Here is a 19,560-nt window from a genome sequence, read left to right on the forward strand (position 1 = left end):
AAAATAAATAAATGTTAAAAAAATTTAAAAAAATAAATTAAATTAAAAAATATAAAAAATAAAACCCACCTCACATGCTTATAAAATCGGAGAGAACAGATGAGCAAAAGGTTACAGAAGGTATAGCATATAAACTTACATATGTGTGTATGTGTGTGTGTACATACAACTTTTTCAAAAATATTTTTATTTATTTTTGAGAGAGAGAGAGAGAGAGAGAGAGAGAGCACGAGGTGGGGAGGGGCAGAGAGACAGGGAGACACAGAATCTGAAGCAGGCTCCAGGCTCTGAGCTGTCAGCACAGGGCTGACATGGGGTTCGAACTCGTGAACTGCAAGATCATGACCTGAGCTGGAGCCAGACGCTTAACTGACTGAGCCACCCAGGCGTCCCTGTATGTACAACTTTTTTAATGTTTTCCAATTGCATGAAAGAGAAGTGTAGATTGACCAAGCACCTGAGTAAATTAAGTGATACAGTAAAACCTTGGATTGCAAGTAACTTGTTCTGTGAGTGTTCCACAAGACGAACAAACATGTCTAATAAATTTTAACTTGATAAATGAGTGATATCTTGCAATACGAGTAGTATGTGACGCCGACAGTCACATGATCACAACTGAGCCAATGGTTCTTCTCTCTCTCTCTCTCTCTCTCTCTCTCTCCCTCCTGCTGAGGGATTGTGGGTGATTGTCAATGCAATGTCACATTTCTGTGAAATCCTCAAAAGGAGGCAAAAGCAAGTGTCATTGGATAGGTTCCTTGTTAAAGTTGCATGAAAAGAGAAAGATTCCATTGAGCCAATAGATAGCAGTGATTCCGTTAATGATAGTGAAAGTCGTCCTACATAATAACCCTCTTCTCTCGTCTCCCTCACACCAGCCACGAAGGTTTTCAAAGGTAAGTGCAGGTTAATTTGCTTATTTTTCTTTATATTTTGTATTTTTTATTATTTTATATTACATTACAGTGATCATTTTTATATGAATATTTTTGGGTTGTGAAGGAATCACCTGAGTTTCCATCATTTCTTATGGGGAAATTCGCTATGATATACAAGTGCTTTGGATTGCAAGCATGTTTCCAGAACAAATTCTGCTCACAAACCAAAGTGTTACCGTACAGACAATCTAGGTATTTTAGAACAAACATGCCACCCTTGGTTTTAGGGGAAAAGACAGTTGTCTAAATTGTTCAGACCATTTTTCTTCTCTAAGTCTTTGTCATGGAGTCTACAGAAGACTGACTTTCGTGATTGCGAAGAGGTCAGAAACCAAGTATTATGAGGGAAAAGCAGGAAGAGCAACTGATTATTAAATGTTTACTACATGCTGGCCAATCTGTGAGGTCCTTTACAGATATTATTTCACTTCGTCTTCATTACAATCCCGTGAAATACGTATTATTTAATAACATTATACAGCCTAAGCTTATGAGCAAATGTATCATCTGAACTGATATTGAAATTAAAATCTGTCTCACTCTGGGGCTTCATCTGAATTAGAGCCATTCTAGCTCCCCATGAAGGAAACTATGTTTCTCTTTTGTCTCTGCTTGAGGCTTTGGCATTTTTTTAATTTTAATGCTTGATTTATTTTTGAGAGAGAGACAGAGACAGAATGCAAGCAGGGGAGGGGCAGAGAGGTGGGGAGACACAGACTTTGAAGTAGGCTCCAGGCTCTGAGCTGTCAGCCCAGAGCCCGACGTGGGGCTCGAACCCATGAACCATGAGATCTTGACCTGAGCCGAGGTTGGACGCTCAACCTACTGAGCCACTCAGGTGCCCTGAGGCTTTGGCATTTTGCCTTGCTATTAAATGTTGGACCATGTGCTCCAGCTGGTCTGTGGGTCAGTCCCTATGTGGCCATTCACGAAAGAGCAGACAGTTACTGGAGGGTGACGTGGGGGAGCGGTGTGAAAGAAAAGCTCCCAAAGGAGGAGACAAAGAAGCTTCGTGAGTAAAGCACCTATGGGACCCAGTTCTGAAGGGCAGCATTTCTTGGGTAAATGCCCAAGGAATTTTCTTACATTCTCTTACAGGAATTCTCTTACATTTTCTTACAGGAAGAAATTTTCTTACATTCTCTGGTCATTCCACTTAGATAAAAACTACCCTTCAGATGTAGCAATGAGCTGTTTTGTAAATTTATCCAATTAGGATTAATGTCTAAAAAGTTGTTTCCTCTCTCCACCCACTCCATCAGGTGGTTGTTTTGGGGTTAGATACGTTCCAAATAGGCATATAATTTTTGTCATAAAAAGAAGTATTGACTCAGGAAAGTGTCTAATATGCTTCACCAGAATGCTCTAACCCTAGAAGAACTTCACAGCATATTAGCTTAGTTAGAAAGTATTTAGAAACACCAATTGGGATGATTTAAACAATAGCATTTTAAAAGTGGAGTAATAGTAATATCTGAAGAGCTGATATTTGTTGAGCCTTCACACAATGAAAAGCACAGTATTACACCTCTTACCCACATTATTTCTTTTGGCTTTTGCAATATCCCTATGAAACAAGCACTGTTAGGATTCTCATTTTCAAATAAGATTAAGTTTGTCATCAATATTTCTCATTGTCAAAATGCTCACCAAAGTGACAAAGGAGGGTAGAGTTGAGGCTAAAGCAATGGAACATTTTCACATATCCACCCCTTCCAGCCTCCCCACTTTTCCAGTGTTCTCCCAAATATCTTATTCCGTCACCCAAGGCAGTCCAAAAATCCATTCATTTGTCCTACTGCTTTGCTGAAATGGATTGCTGACTCAGTATATTTCATGAAATTATCCCCAAAAGAGCCAAAAACAAAACAAAACAAACACAGAAAAACCTTAAAAGAAGCAAGTAAAGACAATTAACTGAAAAGGACTTGACAATGAACCATTACTCCAAGAAAAGGGTATATGCAATTTATGACATTGATTGTGAAACCTAATAATCCAATGGAGAATCCTAATGACCAGACTTGCCCCATAAGCAGTCTTTTTCAAGCAATTCAATAAAATTATTCCACTGGAGTTATACAAAAGACAAGTAAAAAAAGAGATTCTGTTGAGAAATGCAGGATCAGGAGAGTTAGGCCAATATGATGAGCCAATATGGTATGTGTCCTTTGGCCGACTCCCTCACCCGTTAGGGCCTGACCCAGCTGAGAGATTTCCTACCAGCATCAACCTTAGAGGTACACAACCTGGGGCAGTGAGGTTAGTACAGAAAGACATTTACAGGATGATAGTGACAAGCTAATTGTTGATGAAATCCAGCTCTAAACTATACCCAGTAATCTACATCATCCTTGGGTTTCCAACATAATATTTGTTCATCTAGCATCTAAGCACAGAAAAGCTGTATCTCAAAATCTCCTTAAAGGGAAAATATTTAGGAGGAAGTTATATAGCAGGACCCTGTTTCTTTTCCACTGTTGTTGTTACTAATTGGCTATGTTTTATAATATACTTTCTTTGATGAAGACAGTATGAATCATAAAATGATATAAGGAATTTTGTACGATTTAACCTGAGCTATAAGAATCATAATAAATAATAATTATGATACATTTTAGCATCTGTAATGCAGTGGGTACAGCTGTTCTAGATGCTCTGCTCACTTCATACTTGCACTTGGCTAATCCATCACACGTGGTAAGTGCTGCAGCTCATCAGTTCTTGGAAGCATGGACTTGCAACAGTGGTGAAAGACTGTCTCTCTGATGCCAGAGTCAAAGTTAAACCTCAGAAATAACTGCTTCTTTCTCACCAATTCACCAGCAGCCAAATTTTTCCCTCTAAAACTTGTGAGAATGAAATACTTATAGCAGCATATAAATGAATGCAAACATTCAGCGTCTCCTTTATATATGGTTGCTGCAACCAAAGACATATACATAACTGTAGAGATTGTGCAAAACTTTAGCACAGAAAAAAAATAAGGAAAAGAGAAGAAAAGGGAAGAGAAGAGGGAAAGGAGGGGATGGGAGCTTGGGCAAAAAAAAAAGGAGATAAAAAGACTCTTTTCTCTCCCAGTTCGTTTTATGTTTACTTGTGTGATAAATTTACCTGCATTGCTTACATTTTATCTGTATGATAACTCTGGAGGTAATGTGAATCACCTTCATTTCTCAGAAGAAGAAATTGGTGCTCAAAATAGTGACATAGGCCACACCAGTGAAAAGTGTCAATTCCAGGATTTGATCCTAGGTTGCTATGATTTTTAAAATACCCACTCTCTTTCATTGTATCTCATTACCTCTCTTCCCAAGGGAAACCTCCTTTAATGCAGCTTTCCATTATTTAGGTGCTGATAACATATCTGAAGCCAATAAGACAGAAGTCTTTTCCTTGATCTCTACATCTGAACAAGAATGAGGTTTATTCTTCTTCTCAGCAAAAGAGAAACTGGATGTAGGAGAAAGAAGAGGCAGATGTTAATCCTGTGATTTGGCTTTGACCCAAACATAGCAGGTATTTCCTAATCCCCCTTCCTAGACACCTTTATCACCATGGACAGTGTATGGAGTGGAGAAATACATCGAACATGATATACCTGTACTTGATAAATAGAATACAATAGCTCTACCTTTTCATTGAGTACAGATGTCTACTTGAAACCTAAGCACCACATCTTCCTACATTTTTCCTCCTCTTGAAGCAGCTATCTATACAGAGTCAAGTCTGCAAGACAACCTTGGGAGTTCCTTGAAGGGCAGGCAGTCTAGGGGTTTAAAAGTACATGGGCTTTCATATCATATCTGGGTTCAAATCCTGGATCCATCATTGATGTGGCCTTGGAAGCACCAATTGATTTTACTTCTCTGATCTTTCTGTGGTTCCTCAGTCTCTTAAATGGGGATAGTATCTTATGGAGTTGCTATTAAAATTAAACAAAATGATGTGCATAAAATTCCTAGCATGGTGCTTAAGACATAATAAGAGTCAGTACATTTTTCTTGAATTATTGCTCTGATCCGGCTCAATAAAACTCTACTTTGAGGTAGCTCTAAGGGAATCATTCTGATGGCTCCTATTTGCTACAGGGAAATTTGTCTGGAAGAAAAGAAGCTGTTCAAAGAAGCTGAGAACTTTCTCAAGAAACCTGAGCTATTGAAGTTGTCCCAAATTTGTTTCCTAAGTTCTAAGGCCAGGGAAAACAAAATTTCAGTCTATTAAATATGTAATATTTAATCTAGTCTATAAATTCATGTTAGGTCCAATTTGTGACACTGTAGTATAGCACTGGATTATTGCATGTATATATAAAATATTGTTAAATGAATGTGCATGGTGATTTATGAAGATTTTAAAGAGCTTGGACCACAATTTTGAGGAATTTACATCATGATAGAACTTCATACTGTTGTATCTTCACTTTTATAACATATTGTTAAGTCTATACGGCTTATTTAACACCAAGATCTTGGTGAAGAATATAACCTCCAAGAATGACTTCAGACTTTAAACGAACTACTTTCTGACCTACACTGTGACAAAGAGGCTGTGCATTTTACTACATCTTCCATCAAAACCACAGCTACCCCCAGAACCCAACAATTACTGCTCCCCAAACCTATTCCACTTATTAAGGATTGACAGGTGAAAAAAAATGATTGACTAATGTAATGAAGCTAAGTTATCTGTACATTTGCTGAGACAGTACAAGCTAGAGAGGTTATAGCAGTGACTCTGGGTGAGACCACCAGAAGGTTTAAATCCCACCCCACCACTAATTTAGCAGGGTGGAGCTGAATGAATTCAACTCTCTAAGCCTCCATTTCTACACCTACAAAATCTAAACAAATTCAAAATGGTGATGAGGTCATTCAATTAGATTAGATATTTTGATCAGTGTTTCATCTAATATAGAAGAAATGCTCCATACAATAGCTACCCAACGCCAGAATACAGACCATTCATTTTCACTTTATAAATCTACCCATGTTTCCTTTCTCCCTTTTTAAAAATCTACATATTTTTCCTTTCGCTTTTAGTCCTACAGTGTTATTTGGGTTTGTGAAACCCACTTAAATCTTTTGTGGAAGGAGATCAGGTATTAAGAGAAAAGCATGCACAGGTAAATAAATAATATTGAAAATAGTATTTAAGTATAAAAATAATATTACAAATATAAAAATAATATTTTTTTCTAGTTCTTTCATCAAAGAACAACTCTCTGAGTATTGAGTTTGTGAAATGTATGTGCAGTGGGGATCATCTGGCACTTTCTACCTTGAATACAAGTGCTCTTCTCAGGAAAGGACCAGGAGGGTTGTGTGAGGACACTAACCAAATATACTCAGGCACCTTTGGCCTTCAAACCTCTTTTCCCAGACAAGATAAAAAATGTGGGCGCAACATTTCCACTCTAACTGACTCATTTGGCAGAAAAAGATGTCCGGATGCCAGGAGGAATCGGAAGGGGGGAAAAAAAACTGGCGGAGGAAAAAGGTGCCGGAAGGAGGGGGAGGTAGATGAACCGTGTCACATTTCATCAAGCTATAAAAACACCCATCTTGAGAATTAAAAAGGAGGATGCATTGACCTTCACAGATAAAAATAGGGCCCTGGAAATAGGCTGATTCTTAAAGTATACCTCACACCAAAAAGTGTTAACCATCAAAGTGTTTTTGTAACAAATCACTATGCTGCAATTCAGTTATCTACAGGATAATAACAAAGACTATGTGAACCGACATGGGAAAGCCACTGGTAAAACCTCCAAAACATTCATGTTCAAATATACTAACAAATCCAAAGCTGCACTTTGATTAGACTGCTGTGAAAAATGATCACAGTACGGTTACACATATGTCCAGAATCATCATATTGTATATATTAATTGTGTGCAGTTTTTGTATACCTATATGTCAAGAAACCTTGAGGGAAAAAAGAAAAATAATCAGAGTAATTGTTTGGTAATTTAATTATGTGAAATCACTAGCATAGTTTAATCTTTTTCTAAGCATCTTATAATTCTAGCTAATTTGTTCCATAATAATCGATCCAGATCAATCGATCTTACAATTGAGGTAAGATGTAAATTGATCTGGACCAATTTTCTTACAGCTCCTGTCATTTATGTAGATGTCCAATTAAAATATTTAATCAACATAGTCCATGCACCTTAGGGTTTTCATCTTTTTAGGTCTGGCCATTCTCAAATGGAGTCTATGCCCAGAATACATAAACGTGACAAGGGACAGCATACTCTTCCAGCTATTTGAGTCTCAAATACACTGTCTGACACTTTTACAGGGAAGATGAGTAATGGAATGCTAAATGAGGTTTAAGTACCTAGAAAGTTTATGTCAAAGAAGAATGAAAAGGCAGGTTTATGGGGTATATCATACCTTTTAGGTAGTTGAAAAATGATTACTCAATACCAAGGAAGTACATGGCACACTGACAAAATTGCAGGGCGGGAAACAAACATGGTTTGTCCTCAGAGCCATCATATATGGTTCAGAGCCACCAAAATTCAGGCATGCAAATAAAAACAAGTGCATGTCGTGGGCTTTATGATGAAAATATTAGTTATGAAAACACAAGGAAATTTTTCAGAATCATTGCTGTTTCAACCTTTTTCTCTCTGTAAAGGGAGGGAGCTGTCTTTGGTCCTGTAGGTCTCTTCCAGCATTAATACTTTGAGATAATATGTTTATAAAAATATTTATTTCACTATTTTTTAGCAGAGACCTAGGAGAACTTTGTCTTTAATAAGTTAGGCTCTTATGCCAAAGAGCGCAAAGGCTTTTGAACAAATGCCACGGTTCAGCAGGACAAAGATATTCTTGCTGATTAGCAACTAGAGAAACAGAATACCAAAAACTAAAGAAAAGAAAATGTGTTTTAATCAGATTTCTCTCACTTGATCCTGCATCCTTAGAATGGGTACAATTACACTAACATGCTTTTTTGGGGATTATTATTTTTTTTAATTAATAAATCTATTTGAGGGGCGCCTGGGTGGCTCAGTCGGTTAAGCGTCCGACTTCAGCTCAGGTCACGATCTCACAGTCCGTGAGCTCGAGCCCCGCGTCAGGCTCTGGGCTGATGGCTCAGAGCCTGGAGCCTGCTTCCGATTCTGTGTCTCCCTCTCTCTCTGCCCCTCCCCCGTTCATGCTCTGTCTCTCTCTGTCTCAAAAATAAATAAAAACATTAAAATAAATAAATAAATATATTTGATTAAAAAGTTTTTCAATCTGCCACCATCACGCTCTAATTTACATGAAATAATCAAATGTGAAATCTCAGTCAAGTAAAGAAAAGAACAAAAACTAAAACGTTATGGCACATGTTAGTTACAGCTGCCCTAAGTACGATGAAAGTTCACTTCTACTCTTACCTCTTTCTTGCTCTTTTGCCTCACATTTCTGTTATCTGCATGCCTGCAAGAGAGCAAAGATTAAATAAGATAAAATTAAATGACACATGTAAAGCCTTCAGTAAATACTAGCTTTGTGACCATTGCCTATGACTATTATCATTACTTATGCATTTTATTTTTTCCGCCATTCTTCACTCTCAAAGGTGGCCCTACTTTTGTAAAGCTTCCCAAAGTATATGTGTTGTGAGAGCACTTGAGAATATTTGGGGATGCATACAGACAATACATATATAATTTAATAATCTTATATTTACATTAAAGTATATTTGAAAATTATATACCCAGCACATCAACCTGGTGATTTTAAAGATACTATTTTTTAATGTTCATTTATTTTTTGGAGAGAGAGAGAATGTGTGTAAGAGCAGGGGAAGGGCAGAAAGAGGGATAGTGAGAACCCCAAGCCAACTCCACACAGTCAGTGCAGAGCCCGACATGGAACTTGATCCCGTGAACCATGAGATCATGACCTGAGCCAAAATCAAGAGCCGGAGGCTTAACCGACTGAGCCACCCAGGCGCCCTAAAAGATACTACTATTAAATAAATTTAATTAAGCTGAAATCGTAGTATATTTACAGAGTCATAACAGCATAGGTGGTATGTGAATATAGCAAAAATTATGAAGATGGTATGTGAACAGCTGAAGTTTGGGAAGCAATTAACTAAAGCACCAAATATTTGCTTTCACAGTCTAAGGAGCAGAGGAGTAGTGTCACATTTTGAAAGAGGCAAATGTTTTACCTCCTAAATTATAAGTTACTTAAGGGGAAATTCAGTCTCCACCTAGGTGAGTAGTAATATGTGCTCAACAACTGAATGCTGCATAGATTTGAAGATCATTGAAACTGTATGTATGTGTATGTGTGTGTGCATATAATGGCAAAGTGGCTATTGGACACAGTGGAGTCAGGGTACAACAGGGAGGGTGGGGTTTACTCTGAACTCACAATGACAGATGAGCTGGTCTTCATTTTATGTGTTGAAATCTATAAATACATTTCTATGCTATATTTCCAAAGAACATTTGTGCTCTTTCTGCTTTTTAAAGACAGAAATAAAGATTTAGATTACTGAGCTCTGTCAATAGTAAAATTTCCCACTGACTATTATAATTATTCATTTATAAGTTCTAGAAGGCAGGAAATGTCTGGCTCACTATTGTATTTCTAGAGCCCAAGACAGTGCCTGACACGTTATAGGTTTTCACTAAATATTTGTTGAATGAATGAATTTATAAATGAATGCTTTAGTCTCCAGAAGCAGAAGAAGGAGTTTGGGGGAGGAAATAAGAAAGAGAACTTTTGAGACCCAAAGTCAAGCCATTTATTTCATAGCCTCTTCTGCATACCAAGCCCAGCAATGAGACAGCCAAGCGGTGATCTCACCTGCAGAACCTGCTGGGCCAGTCCAGTGAGCAAGTGAGGTGAGTCCTTACCACTCATGTGTCAAACACAGTCAACCTGGCTAATAGATTCTCAGAAGTACACTGTGATTGCTCTCTCTATCCAAATTGGCCCTGGTGCACTGCATCTAATTATCCACCATGGAATTTGGCCAGTACAATGAGATTATGGTATATTGAGAAATTTGAACTTTAACCACACATAAATAAAAGCACAGGGATCAGGGCCACTCCTTATTACTTCTGTGTGATTCTCAAAACAACAAAAAATTTTTTTTTCAAAAAGAAAAAAAGTTGCTTAGGAGTCTGTGAGTTTTCAACTAGAGGGAAATATAAGTCACATTGATTCAACTTTTAATGTAAACTCTCTTTCAAATGCTTTTAAAATAATTTAAATTTATTGAATAATAACATCTGGAATCTAAATAAAACTCAGTACCCTGTGTTGATCTTCAAAAAAAAAAAAACTCGTTAGATGCAGAGAAAGATACAAAATAAGTAAAATACAGTCCCCGGTGCTGACTTTTTCAGTCAGATTTCAACTGAAGTAGTTCAAAGCCCTAAGAAAATGTTCTCCTTTATCTCTCAGCAATAGATGCAGGAAGGTTAATTCTTTCCAATTTACAGTAGAAGGTCACCATGCACATTATCACATGTCCATAGAGTCTTAATGTTCCTTTTTAAGCAAATTTTCCCGGGAAAGAAAAATGGTCTCAGGGTTATATGCTATGTGGTATTCTCAAGCTTTCTGGGTACAGCTGGGCAAAGTCCTCTCTATAAGCAAACCAGAGGCTGATCAGAGTTTTCTTCACTTTAAAAAATGGCTTACAGTAGGATCCCAACAGCTAGACAATTTCCACAGCACATTACACTTTTGCCCACAAGTCTTCACAATCATGCCTACTGAAGAGGGTCAGGTACACGTGTAACATTTATTCTCCTCACCATCTCAGAACTGACCTGTTGCCTTTAATCTTCTCTCATTTCCTTTCCTCCTCCAAATATATCCCTTTTTTCTTGCACTGAAGGACACCACTTTGCAACATGCCTTCTTATCTCTGTCTTATGTCTTATGCCATCAACGTCTCTGGTACATTTGTTTTCTGTTTTCATGGGAAATTCTGCCTTGACAGAGAGCTGTTTAATGGGAGAGAGGGAGTGGTATAAAACCACAGGAGCGACTAGAAAAGTCACAGAGAGCAAAGCTGATTTTACTGGCAGTGAGAAATGATAGATAGAATGCTGGATGGAAATCAGAAAACCTAGGTTTTGGTTCTGGCACCAACGATTACTTTGTGGCCTTGGAATTTAGGGAACTTCTTGAGAATTTCAGTTTCCTCATCTACACAATTGGCATGCTCATTTGGAACGCCTGGGTGGCTCATTCGGTTAAGCATCTGACTCTTGATCTCAGCTCAGGTCTTGATCTCAGGCTCATGAGTTCAAGCTCCACGTTGGACCCCATGCTGGGTGTAGAGCCTACTTAAATACACACACACACACACACACACACACACACACACACACACTCACATATATAATAATTAGCCTGCTCTTCACGGCCCTGTCTACCTAACAGAATTGACAATAAAATTTAAGCAGACTGCAGGAGCTTTATGCTGCATTAATTTATAAACTGTATGTCTCTGTAGCACATGAGATGTGGTGGTTGATGATGTTAGACACCCAGATGCAAAGGAGGCACTCATGCACACCAACTGTCCCCAGTCTCATGTCTACTCTTGCTTGGACTGGACTAACTTGGGAAAATTTTGCAGTTCATTCCTGAGGGTACAAGAAATTCATACATATGAACATTCCTACCATCTTTAGATCTAGTCCAGAGAGTTAGCTTCATAAAGCTTCTCCCAAGCCTGCTTTATGGACCTGGTGCTGACCATGACCTCCTTTCAACCTATAAGTACTGTCCACACCCCCAGCTGCAGTCTGGCTCTTGTGAGCATCTGGACTAGACAAGAACTGAGTAGGGCGATGGCTCTGGTATTAGACTAGCTTCGGTTCAGACACTGGCTCTATAATGAAGTAGCTTTGACACCTTAAACTTGTTATTTAATTTCTCTGAGACTCCATTTCCTAACTTGTATGGAGAAGACACTAATAGCTACATTGTAAAGAGATGGAACAAATAAAAAACAATAAAGCTTTATTAGAGCCCAAGAGCTAAAAGTAATAGACATCACAAATATGGATAATTAGAATTGTCCAGATATTTAAGCTGTAGGCTTTTATTTTTTTTAATGTTTTTTTATTTAAATGTTTCTTTTTTTTTAACGTTTATTTATTTTTGAGACAGAGAGAGACAGAGAATGAACAGGGGAGGGGCAGAGAGAGAGGGAGACACAGAATCTGAAACAGGCTCCAGGCTCTGAGCCGTCAGCACAGAGCCCGATGCGGGGCTCGAACTCAAGGCTGGTGAGATCATGACCTGAGCCGAAGTCGGATGCCTAACCGACCAAGCCACCCAGGCGCCCCTGTAGGCTTTTAAAAATAAAAGATTTCTGGGGCACCTGGGTGGCTCAGTCAGTTGAGCATCTGACTTCAGCTCAGGTCATGATCTCACTGTTCATGAGTTGGAGCCCCACAACAGGATCTGTGCTGACAGCTCAGAGCCTGGAGCCTGCTTCAGATTCTGTGTCTCCCTCTCTCTCTCAAAAGGTGGTTGAGGGCCCCCACTCACACTCTGTCTCTCTCTCTCTCTCTCTCAAAACTAAATAAACATTAATAAAAAAATCTTTTAATAAAAGATTTTAAAGATTGCAATTAAAATAAGACACATTTGTGCCTTCTTTGAGCTCAGAGCTCTTGAATAGATTATCAAATCTGCACTGGTACAGTAATTAAGCCTAACAAGTACTTAATTACTTTTTAATAATTAAATAAGTAAATAATTGAATGAATGAGTTGAGTGAGTGAGTGAACGAATAAATGAATGAATGAATTCTACTGAAGTTGTTTGGAGAAATGTTCAATTTCACATCTCTCCTCTAGGTGGCGAACTGAAACTTCCTACGGTGTATTGTGTTTCCTGTGTCTTCCACAATTGACATGAAAATTGTACTAAAAAAATCTATGATTTAATGTCTGTCATGGTGTAGAAGTAAGAAACCATTAGTGTATTTTTTCCCAAAGTTATCTCTTTATTGTTACATCTTTATGCTTCTCGTCAAGAAAAAATTGTTTATAGAAAGTCATTAAGAAATATGATTGTGTAAGTACTCTAAAGAAACTGAATTGTGCAAGAGACTTTTCAAAGCACTTCTGCAAGCTTGCTGTGAGTTCTTTCCATTTCGTGGTGTACTCTTACGAAAACACTGTTTTGTCCAAAGTTTTTTATTTTCCTAGGGTGTTCATTCTCCTCTAAATCTGGGGAAGAATAAAAATAATTCTCCTAGCAATGACTTTTTTTAAACTAAGTGTCAAATATGCATTTTTTTCTTCTAGATTCACTGTGACGTGACAGTGACAGATAAAATTAAATAAGAGCTGAATGCATTATCCTGTAAATTGAGTAGAGAAGAACAATCAAATGAGATAAATCAGTCCAAATACATTGCTTTAATTTTCCTTCAAGTCAGGATATGAGTTCCCTGAATGATTTAAATAATGTCCCCCAATCCCACTTCCCTTTGCGATGACATAGTCTATATTTTCTTATACAGGAAATATGACTCGAAAATATCTTAGAGTGCCATGAAAGCTGAAGGACAAAGCTAAAATCCACCTAAGAGCACACCAAACAGGATCAACAAGAATCGAAGATGCCTGTCCTGTTTCAAAAGCAAGGGGAGGAGGTGAGTAAAAGGAACAATGACATGTTATAGCCCAAGAGCTAAAATTAAATGCATGTAAACAATTCTTGTTGGAACTAGAAGCCAAACCAGGTAAAGAGTTCTTTCTTGCCAAAACATGCCAGGAGAAGAGTCACCTAGCATTGAGACATGGCTACTGACAGAAATGAGGTTAATACTGGCCGATCACAGGGGATTCTGAACTTGCATGGCAGCTCTTAAAAGGTGGCATATACCTAAAGCCCGTATTTCTTTTTTATCCTATCCAAAAAGCTGAAAGCCACTTTGTTCAGATACCGGAATCTGAGTGAGAATTGTAGCTTATGTGTAAATATTTCTCCAACACACATTTCTTAAGCAACAACTCTGAGCCAGGCCCTTGAATAATGCAGAGATGAATAAGGCATGGTCCCTGCCCTCAGACATGTACACACATAATTATATGAGATTAATCAAGGGAGAGGGAGAGAAAAAAAAGGAGCTAAGGCCAAACTGGTATGTTGATGTGAGAGTATGGAAGGTCCCATTCCACGGTTAGGTTAGTGGCAACTTGTCTGACCAGAATCCAAACATAGCAGTAGTTTTTGTGAATTTCTAGTTAAACCCATCCTTCTGGGACTTTGATGCAGCTAAAGCTATGGAAACAGACCTGGAAATAGGGAGATAGAAGCACCTAAAAAAACCTTTCCAAAGGCATCACAGGCTTGTTTCATAAGATCATTCCCAAAGGTGTGCAAGAAGCCAGAGGAGTTACAGAAGAAAACACCATCCATTTAATCAGCATATTATTCCTAACTTTGTCATGAGCATGCAACCCTAAACCTTTCTAAGTAAACTAAGTATAACCATTAATAGAGGAGTATAAATAAATCATAGAATATCGCATATAGTAATTTTAAGAGAATGATGTGGCTCTAGAATAGAAATGTCTCCATATGTACAAAAATGAAAGAAAACAGCCAGGGGGAGACAATTTGGGCTATAAACTTGCCTTGCGACTTGATATAATTTAGTCTTTTTCTGAAGGTTAAGTAAAAGCAGAAAATGACACAAATATCTTAATAAAGTATGAAATATGATGTATTCTTTACTTATCACTATTATGTTATGCTTCCAGAATCATGATGATTTAAAATGAATTTTGTATTTAAAATGTTTTTGGTGTTTGGACTGTTATTTTACCTACAAAAAACACATTTTGTCTTGAAATGCAGTGTGTGAAGATTTTTAATACCATCCCTAAATATTACTATGTTGTTTTTGGCCCTTTCTCTATAGCCACTTTTGCAAGCTAACACATATTTAAAGTCTTTAGTCCAAATAGCCCATGCACACTTCAATTTCAATTCAAAGAGAGAAAAGTAAATTTTGACCTAACTTGTATTATTAATTTGATCCTATCCCCATATCAGCCCAAGGCAGATCTGTTATCATTTGTCTTTCCTCCTCATTACAAGAAAAGAAAAAGAAAAGGAGAAAAGTTGGAAAGCGGCTCAGTAAAAGAAAGAAAGGACTGACCACCCCTTCCGATAGCAGGAACTGAAAGTTGTCTGTTACCTGTAACCCTTCGGTTTATGGTAAGACAATAACCCAGGCCCTGTGGCTTCTGCTTTACTGCGATTGTTCCATCTTTTCCCTTAGTGAAAAATTCTCTTTGAGTAAGTTCTCTTCAATGACTCAGGCCCTCTAGATATGGTAATAGTTTCCTCCCCTAGGGAAAATTTTGAATACAAAAGCCAGAGTCTTCCTTCTTTGAGCCAAACTCCCCTCTAGAAATGAGGCAGAACATCACAGAAAGAAAGCTCCTGTGGCCTGCTGAGGATGCGGGGCACAGCCCCACAGCTCCAATCAGCCAGTGACCTTTCACAAGAAGACAAACACACAGAGAAGCACCGCCACATTGGTGCCAGCGTTACACAAGCACAGCAGGTGCATCCACGCCCTTCTGGTGCCACAGCCTGAGGTGGACACACCCAGCCTCTCCCACTCATGGGGCCACCCGGGCTTGTCTGAATTCAAATCAGTAGAAGCTCATTGCCATGGGGATATAGGTGAGATCTAGGTTTGATGCCAATCAACATATGCATGATTGCCCAACAAGGAAAATAAAGAAGTAAAGCAAACATAGGCACCCATATCTATACAATTCTTTTAAAAAGGACTTGAAGTACAAAAGCTAAAACCAAGAGAGAATGGTATTAGCTCAGTAAGTATGAAATAGCACCAACACTCTCTAAAACAATTTTCTAATCGCAGCAGAACAATCTTCAATGATGAACCAGCAAAACACAGTTTCCACTGCCTTCAATAGCACTTTTTGGTTTACTATAAATACATTAGTTAGACTACACGACCAGCCAAAAAACCTACAAGAAATTAAAATAATAGTGTTGTAATGATGATGATAATAACTACAGTTACCATTTATTAAACACTTATTAGGTGCCAGTGTGCTATATTTTAGCTACATAGCTTAATCTTTGTAACAGTCTTAGAAGTAGATTTTATTATCCCTATACAGATAATGAAACTCTATCACATCTAAAATAAATATCTTTTCCCAAAATACCCAGCTAAAGTGAAAGTGCCATAATCAAACTCCAGTTGAATTTTTTTCACTATACCAGGGGTCAGCAGACTATGACCCTTGTGTCATATCCGTCTTGCTGCTTGCTTTGGTAAATAAAGTTGCATGGAATTCAGACATTCTCTTCCATTTATGTATCATCTGTGGCTGTTTTGGTGTTGTAACAGCAGAGTTAAGTAGTTGTGACAGAAACCATATGGCTCACAAAAGCTAAACAATTTACTATCAGGCCCTTTAGAGAAAAACTTGGCCAACCTCTGCTCTTCGGTGTGCCATTAAGAATTTTTTAAATGTTGAGGCGCCTGGGTGGCTCAGTCGGTTAAGGGTCCAACTTCAGCTCAGGTCATGATCTCACTGTTTGTGAGTTCGGGCCCCACAGTGGCCTCTGTGCTGACAGCTCAGAGCCTGCAGCCTGCTTCAGATCTGTGTCTCCCTCTCTCTCTGCCCCTCCCCTGATCGCACTCTGTCTATCTCTCTGTCTCAAAAATAAATAAACATAAAAAAAATTTTTTTGAAAAAGAATTTTTAAAATGTTGACAATAAAAAATATTTCCTGAGAATTATGAAATTCTAAGAAGCAGGTGTTCACTGCAATTAATTATTAATTTCTTTGTGAACAGCTACCCCAAGACATTCTGCGTCTGCATACAGCTTTCTTCCACTCCCTAAAAACTCCATTAGGGAAAGAGTATTGGAAAACAAGAATCTAAATTTCACTGACTAATTCATTCATGTCCTCCCAGTCCTGCCTCCAGCTTCTCCTCAGCTCACCTTCTCACAGGACATCCCATCCAACTACGTACCTAAAAGAAAAGGAGAGAGAAGAACACAATGAAAAAGTGTTGTTATAGCTTCATGGAACTTCTATTTCATTTTCAGACCCTGCTCACATGCCACAAGGGACATTTGAAGGAAACATGACAAATATCAGGGTTTACTTAGTTTAGGTTTGTCAGATTGATATAAACCTGAGTGGATGAATAATATAATTTTAACATGGAAGACACATCAGATAGTAACTAATTGAGATGATTTAGTTTATCAACTAAAACCAAACAGCAACAAAAGCAACAAAAAACAAGAACCCGGCAAAGCTGAGTGACTGATTTCTTGCAGGTTAAAGAGGTAGCAACAGAGAAGAGGCTTCTTATCCATTCTACCATACATTCAACAGGATCCAGTTTAAGGCCACAACTGTAGCTTATTCATCTGGTTCCATATATACATTGAGTTCAAGTCCTTTATCAAGGCCACACCTTTAATGGAAAGGTGAATCAAGCCAATTCAGGTTCAAATCCTGTTTTGGTCACTTACTACTTATATAAACTTAGGAAAGTCAGTAAACCAGTTTAAGCCTCAGTTTTATAGACGTAAAATACGGTTCATTGTTGCTGAGTGTAAAGAAGAGAAAATGGGACAGCCAGTGCCTGACAAAGTATCGAGCACATTGTAGGCACTTTCTCAATACATGGCAAATGCTAGTATTGTTCTCAAACGACAAGTAAAACTGCATCACCTCAGTCTTTTATTGGACCACGGTCAGTAGGTATTAACTGGACAAAAAGGCACCTCACGGTCAGTAGGTATTAGTTGGACAAAAAAGCACCTCACGGCTCAGGTATAGATGATAACCTGCTGGCCATATACTATAGAGGTATTTTCACTCTGAGGGAAATTCAGAATTTTCACCTGAGAAAGCTAAATGTTAATTTTCTAATCAAGTCCTGTACCACTTGCACATAATTGTTACTATGTTATGATTTATGGACAGCCCTGTTTTTAATTATGAGGTTTTTATTGGAGAGACAGGTTTCGGGGTGAGTCTGCCATCTGACTTGCCAGCACTTGTTAAAAGTTTTCATAGTGTGACTCATTTATGTGTGTGTGTGTGTGTGTGTGTGTGTGTGTGTGTGTGTGTGTATTTAGGAGTGTTATTATTAAATGTTGCTGGCATATAGTAAGAAATTTGTGATTCAAATTTGTCCATGTATACCTCCCCACCACCTACTCTATCCCTTCACATGCCCCACCCCTCCCCCATTTATCAAGGCTAGTTTCAGATTATTTTCAAGGTTTCATACAGATAACCTTACCTGCAATGGTCCTTGCCTAATTCTCTTTAGCTATTTGTGCATGTGAAATAGAAGCAAAGACTGCCCAAGAGTGAAAATCTTTTCAGGTCGTGTGGTGGATGGAAAAACTGGAGAGTATCAGTAAGACAGTGTAAAGCATGAACGTTATTTCTTTATGCTCTATGTTTTTAATTCTGTAGGTACCTGCAGGAAAAACCATCTTCACATCAAAGTCAGTGAGAGGTACTGGTAGATCAGTGCTATAAATTGCCTCCAAAGGAAAAGACAGAGAACATGAGTATACAAAGCCTATAAAAGAATCAAGACATTGCCACAAGTAGAAATGGAATGAATAGCACTGAATCAACTCCATGGGGATTCAATAAAACCAACAGCCAAACCTTCGTTAGGTAACTCCTACATACGCACTAGGTAGCCTACATATGGAGCTTGGCACAGAGCATCGTGGAAAGATATAAATGATAACATTTTGCAGATGCAGGACTTTTATTTTGTGTTGCTACTGACTTTAAGTTTCCAACTCCTCTGTTAATTAAAAGTATGAAAGGGGTGCCTGGGTAGCTCAGTGGGTTAAGCATGTGACTCTTGGTTTCAGCTCAAGTCATGATCTCACAGTTCATGGGTTCGAGCTCCGCGTCAGGCTCTGCACTGACAGTGCAGAGCTTGCTGAGGATCCTCTCTCTCCCTTTCTCCCTCTGTTCCTCCCCTACTCGCTCTCTATCCCTCTCTCTCTCTCTCCTCTCTCTCTCTCTCCCAAAATAAATAAATAAACATTTAAAAATTTTTGAAGTGTGAAAGAGTAGGAGGAATGAAGGGAAAGAGAGAAGGGAAGAAAGAATAGAAAAATGAGAGAAAGAAAAAGTGTCTCCAGTGTTAGATATCACAGTTCATCAGAACTGCAAACACTTGGGGTCCATGCACAGCAGTGATAACTTGGTTCCACTTCCACTGAATCACTTCTGGAAATGAGTCCTGAAGACTCGTGTTATATACTGCTGAATAACAGATTAACCCACTCCCCAAAAATGAGTAGCTTAAAACGCCTGTGGTCAGGGCTCTGGAGATGACTTAACTGGGTCTTCTGCTTCACAATCTCCCACAAGACTGCAGGCAAGGTGTCCATCAAGGCTGGATCTCATCCAAAGGCTCACTTATGGAAGGATCTGCTTCCCAACTAACACATGGGATTGTCGGCACGATTCATTTCCTTGAGGGATGTTGAACTGAGGGCTTCAGTTCCCTGCTGTCCTTGGGTCTTCTCTCCTAGGGCAGGAGAGCCTCCCTCCTG

At 38.5% G+C, this 19,560-nt stretch overlaps 2 long non-coding RNA genes across 2 annotated transcripts in view; one reads left to right on the forward strand and one right to left on the reverse strand.

The window, feature by feature from the left end:
* The window catches only part of LOC106986393 (uncharacterized), a 161,527-nt gene that overhangs the window by 133,461 nt on the left and 8,506 nt on the right, over positions 1 to 19,560 (reverse strand). Inside the window, exons 2-4 of the long non-coding RNA XR_008291165.1 lie at positions 16,951 to 16,982; positions 8,338 to 8,380; positions 4,246 to 4,394 (exon numbers count right to left, since the gene is read on the reverse strand). This is a non-coding gene — a long non-coding RNA (uncharacterized LOC106986393). The remainder of the gene's footprint in view (positions 1 to 4,245; positions 4,395 to 8,337; positions 8,381 to 16,950; positions 16,983 to 19,560) is intronic.
* LOC106986387 (uncharacterized) lies at positions 463 to 16,308 on the forward strand. Its single transcript, XR_001432055.3, has 3 exons — positions 463 to 899; positions 13,464 to 13,595; positions 15,005 to 16,308. It is a non-coding gene; the product is annotated as an uncharacterized LOC106986387 (long non-coding RNA).

This window comes from Acinonyx jubatus, chromosome D4 (assembly GCF_027475565.1).
Source record: "Acinonyx jubatus isolate Ajub_Pintada_27869175 chromosome D4, VMU_Ajub_asm_v1.0, whole genome shotgun sequence".
Lineage (NCBI taxonomy): Eukaryota > Metazoa > Chordata > Mammalia > Carnivora > Felidae > Acinonyx > Acinonyx jubatus.